Source organism: Sturnus vulgaris, unplaced genomic scaffold (assembly GCF_052056855.1).
Source record: "Sturnus vulgaris isolate bStuVul1 unplaced genomic scaffold, bStuVul1.hap1 Scaffold_329, whole genome shotgun sequence".
NCBI classification, from domain to species: Eukaryota; Metazoa; Chordata; class Aves; order Passeriformes; family Sturnidae; genus Sturnus; species Sturnus vulgaris.
In genome coordinates this window covers 317,501-339,673 of record NW_028276398.1, presented here as the reverse complement: position 1 = coordinate 339,673, position 22,173 = coordinate 317,501, and positions in this window count along the sequence as shown.

The window sequence follows — 22,173 nt, the reverse complement described above, 5'->3', positions numbered from 1 at the left end:
AAGGATTCCAGGAAGGAAGGAAGGATTCCAGGAAGGAAGGATTCCAGGAAGGAAGGAAGGAAGGAAGGAAGGATTCCAGAAGGAAGGATTCCAGGAAGGAAGGAAGGAAGGATTCCAGGAAGGAAGGAGGATTCCAGGAAGGATTCCAGGAAGGAAGGAAGGAGGGAAGGAAGGAAGGAAGGAAGGAAGGAAGGAAGGAAGGAAGGAAGGAAGGAAGGAAGGAAGGAAGGAAGGAAGGAAGGAAGGAAGGAAGGAAGGAAGGAAGGAAGGAAGGAAGGAAGGAAGGAAGGAAGGAAGGAAGGAAGGAAGGAAGGAAGAAGGAAGGAAGGAAGGAAGGAAGGAAGGAAGGAAGGAAGGAAGGAAGGAAGGAAGGAAGGAAGGAAGGAAGGAAGGAAGGAAGGATTCCAGGGTGGAAGGAAGGATTCCAGTAAGGAAGGATTCCAGGAAGGATTCCAGGAAGGAAGGAAGGATTCCAGTAAGAAGGATTCCAGGAAGGATTCCAGGAACGAAGGAAGGAAGGAAGGAAGGATTCCAGGAAGGAAGGAAGGAAGGAAGGATTCCAGGAAGGAAGGAAGGAAGGATTCCAGGAAGGAAGGATTCCAGGAAGGAAGGATTCCAGAAGGAAGGAAGGATTCCAGAAGGAAGGAAGGATTCCAGGAAGGAAGGAAGGAAGGAAGGAAGGAAGGAAGGAAGGATTCCAGGAAGGAAGGAAGGAAGGAAGGAAGGAAGGAAGGAAGGAAGGAAGGAAGGAAGGAAGGAAGGAAGGAAGGAAGGAAGGAAGGAAGGAAGGAAGGAAGGAAGGAAGGAAGGAAGGAAGGAAGGAAGGAAGGAAGGAAGGAAGGAAGGAAGGAAGGAAGGAAGGAAGGAAGGAAGGAAGGAAGGAAGGAAGGAAGGAAGGAAGGAAGGAAGGATTCCAGGAAGGAGGGATTCCAGGAAGGAAGGATTCCAGGAAGGATTCCAGGAAGGAAGGATTCCAGGAAGGAAGGATTCCAGGAAGGAAGGAAGGATTCCAGGAAGGAAGGATTCCAGGAAGGAAGGAAGGAAGGAAGGAAGGATTCCAGGAAGGAAGGATTCCAGGAAGGAAGGAAGGAAGGATTCCAGGAAGGAAGGAAGGATTCCAGGAAGGATTCCAGGAAGGAAGGAAGGAGGGAAGGAAGGAAGGAAGGAAGGAAGGAAGGAAGGAAGGAAGGAAGGAAGGAAGGAAGGAAGGAAGGAAGGAAGGAAGGAAGGAAGGAAGGAAGGAAGGAAGGAAGGAAGGAAGGAAGGAAGGAAGGAAGGAAGGAAGGAAGGAAGGAAGGAAGGAAGGAAGGAAGGAAGGAAGGAAGGAAGGAAGGAAGGAAGGAAGGAAGGAAGGAAGGAAGGAAGGAAGGAAGGATTCAGGGTGGAAGGAAGGATTCCAGTAAGGAAGGATTCCAGGAAGGATTCCAGGAAGGAAGGAAGGATTCCAGTAAGGAAGGATTCCAGGAAGGATTCCAGGAACGAAGGAAGGAAGGAAGGAAGGATTCCAGGAAGGAAGGAAGGAAGGAAGGATTCCAGGAAGGAAGGAAGGAAGGATTCCAGGAAGGAAGGATTCCAGGAAGGAAGGATTCCAGGAAGGAAGGAAGGATTCCAGGAAGGAAGGAAGGATTCCAGGAAGGAAGGATTCCAGGAAGGAAGGATTCCAGGGAAGGAAGGAGGAAGGATTCCAGTAAGGAAGGATTCCAGGAAGGAAGGAAGGATTCCAGGAAGGAAGGATTCCAGGAAGGAAGGATTGCAGGAAGGAACGATTCCAGGATAGAAGAAGGATTCCAGGAAGGAAGGAAGGAAGGATTCCAGAAGGAAGGAAGGAAGGATTCCAGGAAGGAAGGATTCAGGAAGGAAGGAAGGAAGGAAGGAAGGAAGGATTCAGGAAGGAAGGAAGGAAGGAAGGAAGGAAGGAAGGAAGGAAGGAAGGATTCCAGGAAGGAAGGAAGGAAGGATTCCAGGAAGGAAGGAAGGAAGGAAGGAAGGAAGGGAAGGAAGGAAGGAAGGAAGGAAGGAAGGGAAGGAAGGAAGGAAGGGAAGGAAGGAAGGAAGGAAGGAAGGAAGGAAGGAAGGAAGGAAGGAAGGATTCCAGGAAGGAGGGATTCCAGGAAGGAAGGATTCCAGGAAGGATTCCAGGAAGGAAGGATTCCAGGAAGGAAGGATTCCAGGAAGGAAGGAAGGAAGGAAGGAAGGAAGGATTCCAGGAGGAAGGAAGGAAGGAAGGAAGGAAGGAAGGAAGGAAGGAAGGGAAGGAAGGAAGAGAAGGAAGGAAGGAACTAAGGAGGGATTCCAGGAAGGAAGGAAGGATTCCAGGAAGGATTCAGGAAGGAAGGATGGAGGGAAGGAGGAAGGAAGGAAGGAAGGAAGGAAGGAAGGAAGGAAGGAAGGAAGGAAGGAAGGAAGGAAGGAAGGAAGGGAAGGAGGAAGGAAGGAAGGAAGGAAGGAAGGAAGGAAGGAAGGAAGGAAGGAAGGAAGGAAGGAAGGAAGGAAGGAAGGAAGGAAGGAAGGAAGGAAGGAAGGAAGGAAGGAAGGAAGGAAGGAAGGAAGGAAGGAAGGAAGGAAGGAAGGAAGGAAGGAAGGAAGGAAGGAAGGAAGGAAGGATTCCAGGAAGGAAGGAAGGAAGGAAGGAAGGAAGGATTCCAGGAGGAAGGAAGGATTCCAGGAAGGAAGGATTCAGGAAGGAAGGATTCAGGGTGGAAGGAAGGATTCCAGTAAGGAAGGATTCCAGGAAGGATTCCAGGAAGGAAGGAAGGATTCCAGTAAGGAAGGATTCCAGGAAGGATTCCAGGAACGAAGGAAGGAAGGAAGGAAGGATTCAGGAAGGAAGGAAGGAAGGAAGGATTCCAGGAAGGAAGGAAGGAAGGATTCCAGGAAGGAAGGATCCAGGAAGGAAGGATTCCAGGAAGGAAGGAAGGATTCCAGGAAGGAAGGAAGGATTCAGGAAGGAAGGATTCCAGGAAGGAAGGATTCCAGGGTGGAGGAAGGATTCCAGTAAGGAAGGATTCCAGGAAGGATTCCAGGAAGGAAGGAGGATTCCAGGAAGGAAGGATTCCAGGAAGGAAGGAAGGAAGGATTCCAGTAAGGAAGGATTCCAGGAAGGAAGGAAGGATTCCAGGAAGGAAGGATTCTAGGAAGAAGGATTGCAGGAAGGAACGATTCCAGGATAGAAGGAAGGATTCCAGGAAGGAAGGAAGGAAGGATTCCAGGAAGGAAGGAAGGAAGGATTCCAGGAAGGAAGGATTCCAGGAAGGAAGGAAGGAAGGAAGGAAGGAAGGATTCCAGGAAGGAAGGAAGGAAGGAAGGAAGGAAGGAAGGAAGGAAGAAGGAAGGAAGGAAGGAAGGAACTAAGGAAGGAAGGAAGGAAGGAAGGAAGGAAGGAAGGAAGGAAGGAAGGAAGGAAGGAAGGAAGGAAGGATTCCAGGAAGGAAGGATTCCAGGAAGGAAGAATTCCAGGAAGGATTCCAGGAAGTATCCAGGTAGGATTCCAGGAAGGATTCCAGGAAAGAAGGAAGGAAGGAAGGAAGGATTCCAGGAAGGAAGGAAGGATTCCAGGAAGGAAGGATTCCAGGAAGGAAGGAAGGAAGGAAGGAAGGAAGGAAGGATTCCAGGAAGGAAGGATTCCAGGAAGGAAGGATTCCAGGAAGGAAGGATTCCAGGAAGGAAGGAAGGAACTAAGGAAGGAAGGAAGGAAGGAAGGAAGGAAGGAAGGAAGGAAGGAAGGAAGGAAGGATTCCAGGAAGGAAGGAAGGAAGGAAGGAAGGAAGGAGTCCAGGAAGGAAGGAGTCCAGGAAGGAAGGAAGGATTCCAGGAAGGAAGGATTCCAGGAAGGATTCCAGGAAGGATTCCAGGAAGGAAGGATTCCAGGAAGGAAGGAAGGATTCCTAGAAGGAAGGATTCCAGGAAGGATTCCAGGAAGGATTCCAGGAAGGAAGGAAGGATTCCAGGAAGGAAGGATTCCAGGAAGGAAGGAAGGAAGGATTCCAGGAAGGAAGGATTCCAGGAAGGAAGGAAGGATTCCAGGAAGGAAGGATTCCAGGAAGGAAGGATTGCAGGAAGGAACGATTCCAGGATAGAAGGAAGGATTCCAGGAAGGAAGGAAGGAAGGATTCCAGGAAGGAAGGAAGGATTCCAGGAAGGAAGGATTCCAGGAACGAAGGAAGGATTCCAGGAAGGAAGGAAGGATTCCAGGAAGGAAGGAAGGATTCCAGGAAGGAAGGATTCCAGGAAGGAAGGAAGGAAGGAAGGAAGGAAGGAAGGAAGGATTCCAGAAGGAAGGAAGGAAGGAAGGAAGGAAGGAAGGAAGGATTCCAGGAAGGAAGGAAGGAAGGAAGGAAGGAAGGATTCCAGGAAGGAAGGAAGGAAGGAAGGATTCCAGGGAGGAAGGAAGGAAGGATTCCAGGAAGGAAGGATTCCAGGAAGGAAGGAAGGATTCCAGGAAGGAAGGAAGGATTCCAGGAAGGAAGGAAGGATTCCAGGAAGGAAGGATTCCAGGAAGGAAGGATTCCAGGAAGGAAGGATTCCAGGAAGGAAGGATTCCAGGAAGAAGGATTCCAGGAAGGAAGGATTCCAGGAAGGAAGGAAGGAAGGATTCCAGGAAGGAAGGATTCCAGGAAGGAGGGAAGAAGGAAGGAAGGAAGGAAGAAGGAAGGAAGGAAGGAAGGAAGGAGAAGGAAGGAAGGAAGGAAGGAAGGAAGGAAGGAAGGAAGGAAGGAAGGAAGGAAGGAAGGAAGGAAGGAAGGAAGGAAGTAAGGAAGGAAGGAAGGAAGGAAGGAAGGAAGGAAGGATTCCAGGAAGGAAGGATTCCAGGAAGGAAGGATTCCAGGGTGGAAGGAAGGATTCCAGTAAGGAAGGATTCCAGGAAGGATTCCAGGAAGGAAGGAAGGATTCCAGTAAGGAAGGATTCCAGGAAGGATTCCAGGAACGAAGGAAGGAAGGAAGGAAGGATTCCAGGAAGGAAGGAAGGAAGGAAGGATTCCAGGAAGGAAGGAAGGAAGGATTCCAGGAAGGAAGGATTCCAGGAAGGAAGGATTCCAGGAAGGAAGGAAGGATTCCAGGAAGGAAGGAAGGATTCCAGGAAGGAAGGATTCCAGGAAGGAAGGATTCCAGGGTGGAAGGAAGGATTCCAGTAAGGAAGGATTCCAGGAAGGATTCCAGGAAGGAAGGAAGGATTCCAGGAAGGAAGGATTCCAGGAAGGAAGGAAGGAAGGATTCCAGTAAGGAAGGATTCCAGGAAGGAAGGAAGGATTCCAGGAAGGAAGGATTCTAGGAAGAAGGATTGCAGGAAGGAACGATTCCAGGATAGAAGGAAGGATTCCAGGAAGGAAGGAAGGAAGGATTCCAGGAAGGAAGGAAGGAAGGATTCCAGGAAGGAAGGATTCCAGGAAGGAAGGAAGGAAGGAAGGAAGGAAGGATTCCAGGAAGGAAGGAAGGAAGGAAGGAAGGAAGGAAGGAAGGAAGGAAGGAAGGAAGGAAGGAAGGAACTAAGGAAGGAAGGAAGGAAGGAAGGAAGGAAGGAAGGAAGGAAGGAAGGAAGGAAGGATTCCAGGAAGGAAGGATTCCAGGAAGGAAGAATTCCAGGAAGGATTCCAGGAAGTATTCCAGGTAGGATTCCAGGAAGGATTCCAGGAAAGAAGGAAGGAAGGAAGGAAGGATTCCAGGAAGGAAGGAAGGATTCCAGGAAGGAAGGATTCCAGGAAGGAAGGAAGGAAGGAAGGAAGGAAGGAAGGATTCCAGGAAGGAAGGATTCCAGGAAGGAAGGATTCCAGGAAGGAAGGATTCCAGGAAGGAAGGAAGGAACTAAGGAAGGAAGGAAGGAAGGAAGGAAGGAAGGAAGGAAGGAAGGAAGGAAGGAAGGATTCCAGGAAGGAAGGAAGGAAGGAAGGAAGGAAGGAGTCCAGGAAGGAAGGAGTCCAGGAAGGAAGGAAGGATTCCAGGAAGGAAGGATTCCAGGAAGGATTCCAGGAAGGATTCCAGGAAGGAAGGATTCCAGGAAGGAAGGAAGGATTCCTAGAAGGAAGGATTCCAGGAAGGATTCCAGGAAGGATTCCAGGAAGGAAGGAAGGATTCCAGGAAGGAAGGATTCCAGGAAGGAAGGAAGGAAGGATTCCAGGAAGGAAGGATTCCAGGAAGGAAGGAAGGATTCCAGGAAGGAAGGATTCCAGGAAGGAAGGATTGCAGGAAGGAACGATTCCAGGATAGAAGGAAGGATTCCAGGAAGGAAGGAAGGAAGGATTCCAGGAAGGAAGGAAGGATTCCAGGAAGGAAGGATTCCAGGAAGGAAGGAAGGATTCCAGGAAGGAAGGAAGGATTCCAGGAAGGAAGGAAGGATTCCAGGAAGGAAGGATTCCAGGAAGGAAGGAAGGAAGGAAGGAAGGAAGGAAGGAAGGATTCCAGGAAGGAAGGAAGGAAGGAAGGAAGGAAGGAAGGAAGGATTCCAGGAAGGAAGGAAGGAAGGAAGGAAGGAAGGATTCCAGGAAGGAAGGAAGGAAGGAAGGATTCCAGGGAGGAAGGAAGGAAGGATTCCAGGAAGGAAGGATTCCAGGAAGGAAGGAAGGATTCCAGGAAGGAAGGAAGGATTCCAGGAAGGAAGGAAGGATTCCAGGAAGGAAGGATTCCAGGAAGGAAGGATTCCAGGAAGGAAGGATTCCAGGAAGGAAGGATTCCAGGAAGGAAGGATTCCAGGAAGGAAGGATTCCAGGAAGGAAGGAAGGAAGGATTCCAGGAAGGAAGGATTCCAGGAAGGAAGGAAGGAAGGAAGGAAGGAAGGAAGGAAGGAAGGAAGGAAGGAAGGAAGGAAGGAAGGAAGGAAGGAAGGAAGGAAGGAAGGAAGGAAGGAAGGAAGGAAGGAAGGAAGGAAGGAAGGAAGGAAGGAAGGAAGGAAGGAAGGAAGGAAGGAAGGAAGGAAGGAAGGAAGGAAGGAAGGAAGGAAGGAAGGAAGGAAGGAAGGAAGGAAGGAAGGAAGGAAGGAAGGAAGGAAGGAAGGAAGGAAGGAAGGAAGGAAGGAAGGAAGGATTCCAGGAAGGAAGGAAGGATTCCAGGAAGGAAGGAAGGATTCCAGGAAGGAAGGATTCCAGGAAGGAAGGATTCCAGGAAGGAAGGATTCCAGGAAGGAAGGATTCCAGGAAGGAAGGATTCCAGGAAGGAAGGGATTCCAGGAAGGAAGGAAGGATTCCAGGAAGGAAGGAAGGAAGGAAGGAAGGAAGGAAGGAAGGAAGGAAGGAAGGAAGGAAGGAAGGAAGGAAGGAAGGAAGGAAGGAAGGAAGGAAGGAAGGAAGGAAGGAAGGAAGGAAGGAAGGAAGGAAGGAAGGAAGGAAGGAAGGAAGGATTCCAGGAAGGAGGGATTCCAGGAAGGAAGGATTCCAGGAAGGATTCCAGGAAGGAAGGATTCCAGGAAGGAAGGATTCCAGGAAGGAAGGAAAAATTCCAGGAAGGATGGATTCCAGGAAGGAAGGAAGGAAGGAAGGAAGGATTCCAGGAAGGAAGGATTCCAGGAAGGAAGGAAGGAAGGATTCCAGGAAGGAAGGAAGGATTCCAGGAAGGATTCCAGGAAGGAAGGAAGGAGGGAAGGAAGGAAGGAAGGAAGGAAGGAAGGAAGGAAGGAAGGAAGGAAGGAAGGAAGGAAGGAAGGAAGGAAGGAAGGAAGGAAGGAAGGAAGGAAGGAAGGAAGGAAGGAAGGAAGGAAGGAAGGAAGGAAGGAAGGAAGGAAGGAAGGAAGGAAGGAAGGAAGGAAGGAAGGAAGGAAAGAAGGAAGGAAGGAAGGAAGGAAGGAAGGAAGGAAGGAAGGAAGGAAGGAAGGAAGGAAGGAAGGAAGGAAGGAAGGAAGGAAGGAAGGAAGGAAGGAAGGAAGGAAGGAAGGAAGGAAGGAAGGAAGGAAGGAAGGAAGGAAGGAAGGAAGGAAGGAAGGAAGGAAGGAAGGATTCCAGGAAGGAAGGAAGGATTCCAGGAAGGAAGGAAGGAAGGATGGAATGATTCCAGCAAGGATTCAAGGAAGGAAGCAAGGGTTCCAGGAAGGAAGGAAGGATTCCAGGAAGTATTCCAGGAAGGATTCCGGGAAGGAAGGAAGGATTCCAGGAAGGAAGGAAGGATTCCAGGAAGGAAGGATTCCAGGAAGGAAGGATTCCAGGAAGGAAGGAAGGAAGGATTCCAGGAAGGAAGGAAGGAAGGAAGGATTCCAGGAAGGAAGGAAGGAAGGAAGGAAGGATTCCAGGAAGGAAGGATTCCAGGAAGGAAGGATTCCAGGAAGGAAGGAAGGAAAGATTCCAGGAAGGAAGGATTCCAGGAAGGAAGGATTCCAGGAAGGAAGGAAGGATTCCAGGAAGGAAGGAAGGATTCCAGGAAGGAAGGATTCCAGGAAGGAAGGAAGGATTCCAGTAAGGAAGGATTCCAGGAAGGATTCCAGGAAGGAAGGAAGGATTCCAGGAAGGAAGGATTCCAGGAAGGAAGGAAGGAAGGATTCCAGGAAGGAAGGATTCCAGGAAGGAAGGAAGGATTCCAGGAAGGAAGGAAGGAAGGAAGGAAGGAAGGAAGGAAGGAAGGAAGGAAGGAAGGAAGGAAGGAAGGAAGGAAGGAAGGAAGGAAGGAAGGAAGGAAGGAAGGAAGGAAGGAAGGATTCCAGGAAGGAAGGATTCCAGGAAGGAAGGATTCCAGGAAAGAAGGATTCCAGGAAGGATTCCAGGAAGGAAGGAAGGATTCCAGGAAGGAAGGAAGGATTCCAGGAAGGAAGGAAGGATTCCAGGAAGGAAGGATTCCAGGAAGGAAGGAAGGATTCCAGGAAGGAAGGAAGGATTCCAGGAAGAAGGAAGGAAGGAAGGAAGGAAGGAAGGAAGGAAGGAAGGAAGGAAGGAAGGAAGGAAGGAAGGAAGGAAGGAAGGAAGGAAGGAAGGAAGGAAGGAAGGAAGGAAGGAAGGAAGGAATGCAGGAAGGAAGGAAGGAAGGAAGGCAGGAAGGAAGGAAGGATGGAAAGAAGGAAGGAAGGAAGGAAGGAAGGAAGGAAGGAAGGAAGGAAGGAAGGAAGGAAGGAAGGAAGGAAGGAAGGAAGGAAGGAAGGAAGGAAGGAAGGAAGGAAGGAAGGAAGGAAGGAAGGAAGGAAGGAAGGAAGGAAGGAAGGAAGGAAGGAAGGAAGGAAGGAAGGAAGGAAGGAAGGAAGGAAGGAAGGATTCCAGGAAGGAAGGAAGGATTCCAGGAAGGAAGGAAGGAAGGAAGGATTCCAGGAAGGAAGGAAGGAAGGAAGGAAGGAAGGAAGGAAGGAAGGAAGGAAGGAAGGAGGAAGAAGGAAGGAAGGAAGGAAGGAAGGAAGGAAGGAAGGAAGGAAGGAAGGAAGGAAGAAGGAAGGAAGGAAGGAAGGAAGGAAGGAAGGAAGGAAGGAAGGAAGGAAGGAATGATTCCAGGAAGGATTCCGGGAAGGAAGGAAGGATTCCAGGAAGGAAGGAAGGATTCCAGGAAGGAAGGATTCCAGGAAGGAAGGATTCCAGGAAGGAAGGAAGGATTCCAGGAACGAAGGAAGGAAGGAAGGAAGGATTCCAGGAAGGAAGGAAGGAAGGAAGGATTCCAGGAAGGAAGGAAGGAAGGATTCCAGGAAGGAAGGATTCCAGGAAGGAAGGATTCCAGGAAGGAAGGAAGGATTCCAGGAAGGAAGGAAGGATTCCAGGAAGGAAGGATTCCAGGAAGGAAGGATTCCAGGGAGGAAGGAAGGATTCCAGTAAGGAAGGATTCCAGGAAGGATTCCAGGAAGGAAGGAAGGATTCCAGGGAGGAAGGAAGGATTCCAGTAAGGAAGGAAGGAAGGATTCCAGGAAGGAAGGATTCCAGGAAGGAAGGAAGGATTCCAGGAAGGAAGGATTCCAGGAAGGAAGGATTGCAGGAAGGAACGATTCCAGGATAGAAGGAAGGATTCCAGGAAGGAAGGAAGGAAGGATTCCAGGAAGGAAGGAAGGAAGGATTGCAGGAAGGAAGGATTCCAGGAAGGAAGGAAGGAAGGAAGGAAGGAAGGATTCCAGGAAGGAAGGAAGGAAGGAAGGAAGGAAGGAAGGAAGGAAGGAAGGAACTAAGGAAGGAAGGAAGGAAGGAAGGAAGGAAGGAAGGAAGGAAGGAAGGAAGGAAGGAAGGAAGGATTCCAGGAAGGAAGAATTCCAGGAAGGATTCCAGGAAGTATTCCAGGAAGGATTCCAGGAAGGATTCCAGGAAAGAAGGAAGGAAGGAAGGAAGGAAGGAAGGAAGGAAGGAAGGAAGGAAGGAAGGAAGGAAGGAAGGAAGGAAGGAAGGAAGGAAGGAAGGAAGGAAGGAAGGAAGGAAGGAAGGAAGGAAGGAAGGAAGGAAGGAAGGAAGGAAGGAAGGAAGGAAGGAAGGAAGGAAGGAAGGAAGGAAGGAAGGAAGGAAGGAAGGAAGGAGGGAAGGAAGGAAGGAAGGAAGGAAGGAAGGAAGGAGTCCAGGAAGGAAGGAGTCCAGGAAGGAAGGAAGGATTCCAGGAAGGAAGGATTCCAGGAAGGATTCCAGGAAGGATTCCAGGAAGGAAGGATTCCAGGAAGGAAGGAAGGATTCCAGGAAGGAAGGATTCCAGGAAGGAAGGAAGGAAGGAAGGAAGGAAGGATTCCAGGAAGGATTCCAGGAAGGATTCCAGGAAGGATTCCAGGAAGGATTCCAGGAAGGATTCCAGGAAGGATTCCAGAAGGAAGGAAGGAAGGAAGGAAGGAAGGAAGGAAGGAAGGAAGGAAGGAAGGAAGGAAGGAAGGAAGGAAGGAAGGAAGGAAGGAAGGAAGGAAGGAAGGAAGGAAGGAAGGAAGGAAGGAAGGAAGGAAGGAAGGAAGGAAGGAAGGAAGGAAGGAAGGAAGGAAGGAAGGAAGGAAGGAAGGAAGGAAGGATTCCAGGAAGGAAGGATTCCAGGAAGGAAGGAAGGAAGGAAGGAGGAAGGATTCCAGGAAGGAAGGAAGGATTCCAGGAAGGAAGGATTCCAGGAAGGAAGGATTCCAGGGTGGAAGGAAGGATTCCAGTAAGGAAGGATTCCAGGAAGGATTCCAGGAAGGAAGGAAGGATTCCAGTAAGGAAGGATTCCAGGAAGGATTCCAGGAACGAAGGAAGGAAGGAAGGAAGGATTCCAGGAAGGAAGGAAGGAAGGAAGGATTCCAGGAAGGAAGGAAGGAAGGATTCCAGGAAGGAAGGATTCCAGGAAGGAAGGAAGGATTCCAGGAAGGAAGGAAGGATTCCAGGAAGGAAGGATTCCAGGAAGGAAGGATTCCAGGGTGGAAGGAAGGATTCCAGTAAGGAAGGATTCCAGGAAGGATTCCAGGAAGGAAGGAAGGATTCCAGGAAGGAAGGATTCCAGGAAGGAAGGAAGGAAGGATTCCAGTAAGGAAGGATTCCAGGAAGGAAGGAAGGATTCAGGAAGGAAGGATTCTAGGAAGGAAGGATTGCAGGAAGGAACGATTCCAGGATAGAAGGAAGGATTCCAGGAAGGAAGGAAGGAAGGATTCCAGGAAGGAAGGAAGGAAGGATTCCAGGAAGGAAGGATTCAGGAAGGAAGGAAGGAAGGAAGGAAGGAAGGATTCCAGGAAGGAAGGAAGGAAGGAAGGAAGGAAGGAAGGAAGGAAGGAAGGAAGGAAGGAAGGAAGGAACTAAGGAAGGAAGGAAGGAAGGAAGGAAGGAAGGAAGGAAGGAAGGAAGGAAGGAAGGAAGGAAGGAAGGAAGGATTCCAGGAAGGAAGGATTCCAGGAAGGAAGAATTCCAGGAAGGATTCCAGGAAGTATTCCAGGTAGGATTCCAGGAAGGATTCCAGGAAAGAAGGAAGGAAGGAAGGAAGGAAGGAAGGAAGGAAGGAAGGAAGGAAGGAAGGAAGGAAGGAAGGAAGCAAGGAAGGAAGGAAGGAAGGAAGGAAGGAAGGAAGGATTCAGGAAGGAAGGATTCCAGGAAGGAAGGATTCCAGGAAGGAAGGATTCCAGGAAGGAAGGAAGGAACTAAGGAAGGAAGGAAGGAAGGAAGGAAGGAAGGAAGGAAGGAAGGAAGGAAGGAAGGATTCCAGGAAGGAAGGAAGGAAGGAAGGAAGGAAGGAGTCCAGGAAGGAAGGAGTCCAGGAAGGAAGGAAGGATTCCAGGAAGGAAGGATTCCAGGAAGGATTCCAGGAAGGATTCCAGGAAGGAAGGATTCCAGGAAGGAAGGAAGGATTCCTAGAAGGAAGGATTCCAGGAAGGATTCCAGGAAGGATTCCAGGAAGGAAGGAAGGATTCCAGGAAGGAAGGATTCCAGGAAGGAAGGAAGGAAGGATTCCAGGAAGGAAGGATTCCAGGAAGGAAGGAAGGATTCCAGGAAGGAAGGATTCCAGGAAGGAAGGATTGCAGGAAGGAACGATTCCAGGATAGAAGGAAGGATTCCAGGAAGGAAGGAAGGAAGGATTCCAGGAAGGAAGGAAGGATTCCAGGAAGGAAGGATTCCAGGAAGGAAGGAAGGATTCCAGGAAGGAAGGAAGGATTCCAGGAAGGAAGGAAGGATTCCAGGAAGGAAGGATTCCAGGAAGGAAGGAAGGAAGGAAGGAAGGAAGGAAGGATTCCAGGAAGGAAGGAAGGAAGGAAGGAAGGAAGGAAGGAAGGATTCCAGGAAGGAAGGAAGGAAGGAAGGAAGGAAGGATTCCAGGAAGGAAGGAAGGAAGGAAGGATTCCAGGGAGGAAGGAAGGAAGGATTCCAGGAAGGAAGGATTCCAGGAAGGAAGGAAGGATTCCAGGAAGGAAGGAAGGATTCCAGGAAGGAAGGAAGGATTCCAGGAAGGAAGGATTCCAGGAAGGAAGGATTCCAGGAAGGAAGGATTCCAGGAAGGAAGGAAGGAAGGAAGGAAGGAAGGAAGGAAGGAAGGAAGGAAGGAAGGAAGGAAGGAAGGAAGGAAGGAAGGAAGGAAGGAAGGAAGGAAGGAAGGAAGGAAGGAAGGAAGGAAGGAAGGAAGGAAGGAAGGAAGGAAGGAAGGAAGGAAGGAAGGAAGGAAGGAAGGAAGGAAGGAAGGAAGGATTCCAGGGAGGAAGGAAGGAAGGATTCCAGGAAGGAAGGAAGGATTCCAGAAGGAAGGAAGGAAGGAAGGAAGGAAGGAAGGAAGGAAGGAAGGAAGGAAGGAAGGAAGGAAGGAAGGAAGGAAGGAAGGAAGGAAGGAAGGAAGGAAGGAAGGAAGGAAGGAATGCAGGAATGCAGGAAGGAAGGAAGGAAGGAAGGCAGGAAGGAAGGAAGGATGGAAGGAAGGAAGGAAGGAAGGAAGGAAGGAAGGAAGGAAGGAAGGAAGGAAGGAAGGAAGGAAGGAAGGAAGGAAGGAAGGAAGGAAGGAAGGAAGGAAGGAAGGAAGGAAGGAAGGAAGGAAGGAAGGAAGGAAGGAAGGAAGGAAGGAAGGAAGGAAGGAAGGAAGGAAGGAAGGAAGGAAGGAAGGAAGGAAGGAAGGATTCCAGGAAGGATTCCAGGAAGGAAGGAAGGAAGGAAAGAAGGAAGGAAGGAAGGAAGGAAGGAAGGAAGGAAGGAAGGAAGGAAGGAAGGAAGGAAGGAAGGAAGGAAGGATTCCAGGAAGGAAGGAAGGAAGGAAGGAAGGAAGGAAGGAAGGAAGGAAGGAAGGAAGGAAGGAAGGAAGGAAGGAAGGAAGGAAGGAAGGAAGGAAGGAAGGAAGGAAGGAAGGAATGATTCCAGGAGGAATTCCGGGAAGGAAGGAAGGATTCCAGGAAGGAAGGAAGGATTCCAGGAAGGAAGGATTCCAGGAAGGAAGGATTCCAGGAAGGAAGGAAGGATTCCAGGAACGAAGGAAGGAAGGAAGGAAGGATTCCAGGAAGGAAGGAAGGAAGGAAGGATTCCAGGAAGGAAGGAAGGAAGGATTCCAGGAAGGAAGGATTCCAGGAAGGAAGGATTCCAGAAGGAAGGAAGGATTCCAGGAAGGAAGGAAGGATTCCAGGAAGGAAGGATTCCAGGAAGGAAGGATTCCAGGGAGGAAGGAAGGATTCCAGTAAGGAAGGATTCCAGGAAGGATTCCAGGAAGGAAGGAAGGATTCCAGGGAGGAAGGAAGGATTCCAGTAAGGAAGGAAGGAAGGATTCCAGGAAGGAAGGATTCCAGGAAGGAAGGAAGGATTCCAGGAAGGAAGGATTCCAGGAAGGAAGGATTGCAGGAAGGAACGATTCCAGGATAGAAGGAAGGATTCCAGGAAGGAAGGAAGGAAGGATTCCAGGAAGGAAGGAAGGAAGGATTGCAGGAAGGAAGGATTCCAGGAAGGAAGGAAGGAAGGAAGGAAGGAAGGATTCCAGGAAGGAAGGAAGGAAGGAAGGAAGGAAGGAAGGAAGGAAGGAAGGAAGGAACTAAGGAAGGAAGGAAGGAAGGAAGGAAGGAAGGAAGGAAGGAAGGAAGGAAGGAAGGAAGGATTCCAGGAAGGAAGAATTCCAGGAAGGATTCAGGAAGTATTCCAGGAAGGATTCCAGGAAGGATTCCAGGAAAGAAGGAAGGAAGGAAGGAAGGAAGGAAGGAAGGAAGGAAGGAAGGAAGGAAGGAAGGAAGGAAGGAAGGAAGGAAGGAAGGAAGGAAGGAAGGAAGGAAGGAAGGAAGGAAGGAAGGAAGGAAGGAAGGAAGGAAGGAAGGAAGGAAGGAAGGAAGGAAGGAAGGAAGGAAGGAAGGAAGGAAGGAAGGAAGGAAGGAAGGAAGGAGGGAAGGAAGGAAGGAAGGAAGGAAGGAAGGAAGGAAGGAGTCCAGGAAGGAAGGAAGGATTCCAGGAAGGAAGGATTCCAGGAAGGATTCCAGGAAGGATTCCAGGAAGGAAGGATTCCAGGAAGGAAGGAAGGATTCCAGGAAGGAAGGATTCCAGGAAGGAAGGAAGGAAGGAAGGAAGGAAGGATTCCAGGAAGGATTCAGGAAGGATTCCAGGAAGGATTCCAGGAAGGATTCCAGGAAGGATTCCAGGAAGGATTCCAGGAAGGAAGGAAGGAAGGAAGGAAGGAAGGAAGGAAGGAAGGAAGGAAGGAAGGAAGGAAGGAAGGAAGGAAGGAAGGAAGGAAGGAAGGAAGGAAGGAAGGAAGGAAGGAAGGAAGGAAGGAAGGAAGGAAGGAAGGAAGGAAGGAAGGAAGGAAGGAAGGAAGGAAGGAAGGAAGGAAGGAAGGATTCCAGGAAGGAAGGATTCCAGGAAGGAAGGAAGGAAGGATTCCAGGAAGGAAGGAAGGATTCCAGGAAGGAAGGATTCCAGGAAGGAAGGATTCCAGGGTGGAAGGAAGGATTCCAGTAAGGAAGGATTCCAGGAAGGATTCCAGGAAGGAAGGAAGGATTCCAGTAAGGAAGGATTCCAGGAAGGATTCCAGGAACGAAGGAAGGAAGGAAGGAAGGATTCCAGGAAGGAAGGAAGGAAGGAAGGATTCCAGGAAGGAAGGAAGGAAGGATTCCAGGAAGGAAGGATTCCAGGAAGGAAGGATTCCAGGAAGGAAGGAAGGATTCCAGGAAGGAAGGAAGGATTCCAGGAAGGAAGGATTCCAGGAAGGAAGGATTCCAGGGTGGAAGGAAGGATTCCAGTAAGGAAGGATTCCAGGAAGGATTCCAGGAAGGAAGGAAGGATTCCAGGAAGGAAGGATTCCAGGAAGGAAGGAAGGAAGGATTCCAGTAAGGAAGGATTCCAGGAAGGAAGGAAGGATTCCAGGAAGGAAGGATTCTAGGAAGGAAGGATTGCAGGAAGGAACGATTCCAGGATAGAAGGAAGGATTCCAGGAAGGAAGGAAGGAAGGATTCCAGGAAGGAAGGAAGGAAGGATTCAGGAAGGAAGGATTCCAGGAAGGAAGGAAGGAAGGAAGGAAGGAAGGATTCCAGGAAGGAAGGAAGGAAGGAAGGAAGGAAGGAAGGAAGGAAGGAAGGAAGGAAGGAACTAAGGAAGGAAGGAAGGAAGGAAGGAAGGAAGGAAGGAAGGAAGGAAGGAAGGAAGGAAGGATTCCAGGAAGGAAGGATTCCAGGAAGGAAGAATTCCAGGAAGGATTCCAGGAAGTATTCCAGGTAGGATTCCAGGAAGGATTCCAGGAAAGAAGGAAGGAAGGAAGGAAGGAAGGAAGTAAGGAAGGAAGGAAGGAAGGAAGGAAGGAAGGAAGGAAGGAAGGAAGCAAGGAAGGAAGGAAGGAAGGAAGGAAGGAAGGAAGGATTCCAGGAAGGAAGGATTCCAGGAAGGAAGGATTCCAGGAAGGAAGGATTCCAGGAAGGAAGGAAGGAACTAAGGAAGGAAGGAAGGAAGGAAGGAAGGAAGGAAGGAAGGAAGGAAGGATTCCAGGAAGGAAGGAAGGAAGGAAGGAAGGAAGGAGTCCAGGAAGGAAGGAGTCCAGGAAGGAAGGAAGGATTCCAGGAAGGAAGGATTCCAGGAAGGATTCCAGGAAGGATTCCAGGAAGGAAGGATTCCAGGAAGGAAGGAAGGATTCCTAGAAGGAAGGATTCCAGGAAGGATTCCAGGAAGGATTCCAGGAAGGAAGGAAGGATTCCAGGAAGGAAGGATTCCAGGAAGGAAGGAAGGAAGGATTCAGGAAGGAAGGATTCCAGGAAGGAAGGAAGGATTCCAGGAAGGAAGGATTCCAGGAAGGAAGGATTGCAGGAAGGAACGATTCCAGGATAGAAGGAAGGATTCCAGGAAGGAAGGAAGGAAGGATTCCAGGAAGGAAGGAAGGATTCCAGGAAGGAAGGATTCCAGGAAGGAAGGAAGGATTCCAGGAAGGAAGGAAGGATTCCAGGAAGGAAGGAAGGATTCCAGGAAGGAAGGATTCCAGGAAGGAAGGAAGGAAGGAAGGAAGGAAGGAAGGATTCCAGGAAGGAAGGAAGGAAGGAAGGAATGAAGGAAGGAAGGATTCCAGGAAGGAAGGAAGGAAGGAAGGAAGGAAGGATTCCAGGAAGGAAGGAAGGAAGGAAGGATTCCAGGAAGGAAGGAAGGAAGGATTCCAGGAAGGAAGGATTCCAGGAAGGAAGGAAGGATTCCAGGAAGGAAGGAAGGATTCCAGGAAGGAAGGAAGGATTCCAGGAAGGAAGGATTCCAGGAAGGAAGGATTCCAGGAAGGAAGGATTCCAGGAAGGAAGGATTCCAGGAAGGAAGGATTCCAGGAAGGAAGGATTCCAGGAAGGAAGGAAGGAAGGAAGGAAGGAAGGAAGGAAGGAAGGAAGGAAGGAAGGAAGGAAGGAAGGAAGGAAGGAAGGAAGGAAGGAGGAAGGAAGGAAGGAAGGAGGAAGGAAGGAAGGAAGGAAGGAAGGAAGGAAGGAAGGAAGGAAGGAAGGAAGGAAGGAAGGAAGGAAGGAAGGAAGGATTCCAGGGAGGAAGGAAGGAAGGATTCCAGGAAGGAAGGATTCCAGGAAGGAAGGAAGGATTCCAGGAAGGAAGGAAGGATTCCAGGAAGGAAGGATTCCAGGAAGGAAGGATTCCAGGAAGGAAGGATTCCAGGAAGGAAGGATTCCAGGAAGGAAGGATTCCAGGAAGGAAGGATTCCAGGAAGGAAGGATTCCAGGAAGGAAGGAAGGAAGGAAGGAAGGAAGGAAGGAAGGAAGGAAGGAAGGAAGGAAGGAAGGAAGGAAGGAAGGAAGGAAGGAAGGAAGGAAGGAAGGAAGGAAGGAAGGAAGGAAGGAAGGAAGGAAGGAAGGAAGGAAGGAAGGAAGGAAGGAAGGAAGGAAGGAAGGAAGGAAGGAAGGAAGGAAGGAAGGAAGGAAGGATTCCAGGAAGGAGGGATTCCAGGAAGGAAGGATTCCAGGAAGGATTCCAGGAAGGAAGGATTCCAGGAAGGAAGGATTCCAGGAAGGAAGGAAGAATTCCAGGAAGGAAGGATTCCAGGAAGGAAGGAAGGAAGGAAGGAAGGATTCCAGGAAGGAAGGATTCCAGGAAGGAAGGAAGGAAGGATTCCAGGAAGGAAGGAAGGATTCCAGGAAGGATTCCAGGAAGGAAGGAAGGAGGGAAGGAAGGAAGGAAGGAAGGAAGGAAGGAAGGAAGGAAGGAAGGAAGGAAGGAAGGAAGGAAGGAAGGAAGGAAGAAGGAAGGAAGGAAGGAAGGAAGGAAGGAAGGAAGGAAGGAAGGAAGGAAGGAAGGAAGGAAGGAAGGAAGGAAGGAAGGAAGGAAGGAAGGAAGGAAGGAAGGAAGGAAGGAAGGAAGGAAGGAAGGAAGGAAGGAAGGAAGGAAGGAAGGAAGGAAGGAAGGAAGGAAGGATTCCAGAGGCAGGAGAAGGAAGGATTCCAGGAAGGAAGGAAGGAAGGAAGGAAGGAAGGAAGGAAGGAAGGAAGGAAGGAAGGAAGGATTCCAGGAAGGAAGGAAGGATTCCAGGAAGGAAGGAAGGAAGGATGGAATGATTCCAGCAAGGATTCAAGGAAGGAAGCAAGGGTTCCAGGAAGGAAGGAAGGATTCCAGGAAGTATTCCAGGAAGGATTCCGGGAAGGAAGGAAGGATTCCAGGAAGGAAGGAAGGATTCCAGGAAGGAAGGATTCCAGGAAGGAAGGATTCCAGGAAGGAAGGAAGGAAGGATTCCAGGAAGGAAGGAAGGAAGGAAGGATTCCAGGAAGGAAGGAAGGAAGGAAGGAAGGATTCCAGGAAGGAAGGATTCCAGGAAGGAAGGATTCCAGGAAGGAAGGAAGGAAAGATTCCAGGAAGGAAGGATTCCAGGAAGGAAGGATTCCAGGAAGGAAGGAAGGATTCCAGGAAGGAAGGAAGGATTCCAGGAAGGAAGGAAGGATTCCAGGAAGGAAGGATTCCAGGAAGGAAGGAAGGATTCCAGTAAGGAAGGATTCCAGGAAGGATTCCAGGAAGGAAGGAAGGATTCCAGGAAGGAAGGATTCCAGGAAGGAAGGAAGGAAGGATTCCAGGAAGGAAGGATTCCAGGAAGGAAGGAAGGATTCCAGGAAGGAAGGAAGGAAGGAAGGAAGGAAGGAAGGAAGGAAGGAAGGAAGGAAGGAAGGAAGGAAGGAAGGAAGGAAGGAAGGAAGGAAGGAAGGAAGGAAGGAAGGAAGGAAGGAAGGAAGGAAGGAAGGAAGGAAGGAAGGAAGGAAGGAAGGAAGGAAGGAAGGATTCCAGGAAGGAAGGAAGGAAGGAAGGAAGGAAGGAAGGAAGGAAGGAAGGAAGGAAGGAAGGAAGGATTCCAGGAAGGAAGGAAGGATTCCAGGAAGGAAGGAAGGAAGGATGGCATGATTCCAGCAAGGATTCAAGGAAGGAAGCAAGGGTTCCAGGAAGGAAGGAAGGATTCCAGGAAGTATTCCAGGAAGGATTCCGGGAAGGAAGGAAGGATTCCAGGAAGGAAGGAAGGATTCCAGGAAGGAAGGATTCCAGGAAGGAAGGATTCCAGGAAGGAAGGAAGGAAGGATTCCAGGAAGGAAGGAAGGAAGGAAGGATTCCAGGAAGGAAGGAAGGAAGGAAGGAAGGATTCCAGGAAGGAAGGATTCCAGGAAGGAAGGATTCCAGGAAGGAAGGAAGGAAAGATTCCAGGAAGGAAGGATTCCAGGAAGGAAGGATTCCAGGAAGGAAGGAAGGATTCCAGGAAGGAAGGAAGGATTCCAGGAAGGAAGGAAGGATTCCAGGAAGGAAGGATTCCAGGAAGGAAGGAAGGATTCCAGTAAGGAAGGATTCCAGGAAGGATTCCAGGAAGGAAGGAAGGATTCCAGGAAGGAAGGATTCCAGGAAGGAAGGAAGGAAGGATTCCAGGAAGGAAGGATTCCAGGAAGGAAGGAAGGATTCCAGGAAGGAAGGAAGGAAGGAAGGAAGGAAGGAAGGAAGGAAGGAAGGAAGGAAGGAAGGAAGGAAGGAAGGAAGGAAGGAAGGAAGGAAGGAAGGAAGGAAGGAAGGATTCCAGGAAGGAAGGATTCCAGGAAGGAAGGATTCCAGGAAGGAAGGATTCCAGGAAAGAAGGATTCCAGGAAGGATTCCAGGAAGGAAGGAAGGATTCCAGGAAGGAAGGATTCCAGGAAGGAAGGATTCCAGGAAGGAAGGAAGGATTCCAGGAAGGAAGGATTCCAGGAAGGAAGGATTCCAGGAAGGAAGGAAGGAAGGAAGGAAGGAAGGAAGGAAGGAAGGAAGGATTCCAGGAAGGAAGGAAGGAAGGAAGGAAGGAAGGAAGGAAGGAAGGAAGGAAGGAAGGAAGGAAGGAAGGAAGGAAGGAAGGAAGGAAGGAAGGAAGGAAGGAAGGAAGGAAGGAAGGAAGGAAGGAAGGAAGGATTCCAGGGAGGAAGGAAGGATTCCAGGAAGGAAGGAAGGAAGGAAGGAAGGAAGGAAGGAAGGAAGGAAGGAAGGAAGGATTCCAGGAAGGAAGGAAGGATTCCAGGAAGGAAGGAAGGAAGGATGGAATGATTCCAGCAAGGATTCAAGGAAGGAAGCAAGGGTTCCAGGAAGGAAGGAAGGATTCCAGGAAGTATTCCAGGAAGGATTCCGGGAAGGAAGGAAGGATTCCAGGAAGGAAGGAAGGATTCCAGGAAGGAAGGATTCCAGGAAGGAAGGATTCCAGGAAGGAAGGAAGGAAGGATTCCAGGAAGGAAGGAAGGAAGGAAGGATTCCAGGAAGGAAGGAAGGAAGGAAGGAAGGATTCCAGGAAGGAAGGATTCCAGGAAGGAAGGATTCCAGGAAGGAAGGAAGGAAAGATTCCAGGAAGGAAGGATTCCAGGAAGGAAGGATTCCAGGAAGGAAGGAAGGATTCCAGGAAGGAAGGAAGGATTCCAGGAAGGAAGGAAGGATTCCAGGAAGGAAGGATTCCAGGAAGGAAGGAAGGATTCCAGTAAGGAAGGATTCCAGGAAGGATTCCAGGAAGGAAGGAAGGATTCCAGGAAGGAAGGATTCCAGGAAGGAAGGAAGGAAGGATTCCAGGAAGGAAGGATTCCAGGAAGGAAGGAAGGATTCCAGGAAGGAAGGAAGGAAGGAAGGAAGGAAGGAAGGAAGGAAGGAAGGAAGGAAGGAAGGAAGGAAGGAAGGAAGGAAGGATTCCAGGAAGGAAGGATTCCAGGAAAGAAGGATTCCAGGAAGGATTCCAGGAAGGAAGGAAGGATTCCAGGAAGGAAGGAAGGATTCCAGGAAGGAAGGAAGGATTCCAGGAAGGAAGGATTCCAGGAAGGAAGGAAGGATTCCAGGAAGGAAGGAAGGATTCCAGGAAGGAAGGAAGGAAGGAAGGAAGGAAGGAAGGAAGGAAGGAAGGAAGGAAGGAAGGAAGGAAGGAAGGAAGGAAGGAAGGAAGGAAGGAAGGAAGGAAGGAAGGAAGGAAGGAAGGAAGGAAGGAAGGAAGGAAGGAAGGAATGCAGGAATGCAGGAAGGAAGGAAGGAAGGAAGGCAGGAAGGAAGGAAGGATGGAAAGAAGGAAGGAAGGAAGGAAGGAAGGAAGGAAGGAAGGAAGGAAGGAAGGAAGGAAGGAAGGAAGGAAGGAAGGAAGGAAGGAAGGAAGGAAGGAAGGAAGGAAGGAAGGAAGGAAGGAAGGAAGGAAGGAAGGAAGGAAGGAAGGAAGGAAGGAAGGAAGGAAGGAAGGAAGGAAGGAAGGAAGGATTCCAGGAAGGATTCCAGGAAGGATTCCAGGAAGGAAGGAAGGAAGGAAAGAAGGAAGGAAGGAAGGAAGGAAGGAAGGAAGGAAGGAAGGAAGGAAGGAAGGAAGGAAGGAAGGAAGGAAGGAAGGAAGGAAGGAAGGAAGGAAGGAAGGAAGGAAGGAAGGAAGGAAGGAAGGAAGGAAGGAAGGAAGGAAGGAAGGAAGGAAGGAAGGAAGGAAGGAAGGAAGGAAGGAAGGAAGGAAGGAAGGAAGGAAGGAAGGAATGATTCCAGGAAGGATTCCGGGAAGGAAGGAAGGATTCCAGGAAGGAAGGAAGGATTCCAGGAAGGAAGGATTCCAGGAAGGAAGGAAGGATTCCAGGAACGAAGGAAGGAAGGAAGGAAGGATTCCAGGAAGGAAGGAAGGAAGGAAGGATTCCAGGAAGGAAGGAAGGAAGGATTCCAGGAAGGAAGGATTCCAGGAAGGAAGGATTCCAGGAAGGAAGGAAGGATTCCAGGAAGGAAGGAAGGATTCCAGGAAGGAAGGATTCCAGGAAGGAAGGATTCCAGGGAGGAAGGAAGGATTCCAGTAAGGAAGGATTCCAGGAAGGATTCCAGGAAGGAAGGAAGGATTCCAGGAAGGAAGGATTCCAGGAAGGAAGGAAGGAAGGATTCCAGGAAGGAAGGATTCCAGGAAGGAAGGAAGGATTCCAGGAAGGAAGGATTCCAGGAAGGAAGGATTGCAGGAAGGAACGATTCC